The sequence below is a fragment of the Vollenhovia emeryi genome, unplaced genomic scaffold (genome assembly GCF_000949405.1).
Source record: "Vollenhovia emeryi isolate VEMERY1.0 unplaced genomic scaffold, V.emery_V1.0 DF939147.1, whole genome shotgun sequence".
Taxonomy (NCBI): domain Eukaryota; kingdom Metazoa; phylum Arthropoda; class Insecta; order Hymenoptera; family Formicidae; genus Vollenhovia; species Vollenhovia emeryi.
In genome coordinates this window covers 1,972,977-1,973,495 of record NW_011967219.1, presented here as the reverse complement: position 1 = coordinate 1,973,495, position 519 = coordinate 1,972,977, and positions in this window count along the sequence as shown.

Below are 519 nucleotides of genomic sequence, written 5' to 3'. Positions count from 1 at the left end.
TATTATGAGATAGGATTCTAATGTGAGACGCCGTGTCGATCCAGCGATTGGACCGGGAGCCATTAATTAGACCAACAACAACAACATCTAATGTGAGACAGTAAGTTTACAACGTCCAAATTCGATCACAACCCAGTGAGAAATGATTCGTCGATCGACGTCGAAATGATGTCGAATCGACGTCGATTCTCACTGGGAAAGCTAAGGTAAAATTGCTCACGAATTGTCTGCGTGGTGTCACTAGTATTTCAGAAAAAATATTACACATAGAGGAAAGTTCTCTATCATGAGATAGGATTCTAATGTGAGACAGTAGGTTTACAACGTCCAAATTCGATCACAAATCTTTTTTCGCAATGATTACACGATCTAACAATCAATTTTCCACTAAACAGACTTCACTCCAAGGGCAATAAATGCATAGTGGAATTAGCAGATGCCCAGTGAGAAATGATTCGTCGATCGATGTCGAAATGATATCGAATCGACGTCAATTCGACGATGTCGATGTCGATCGAC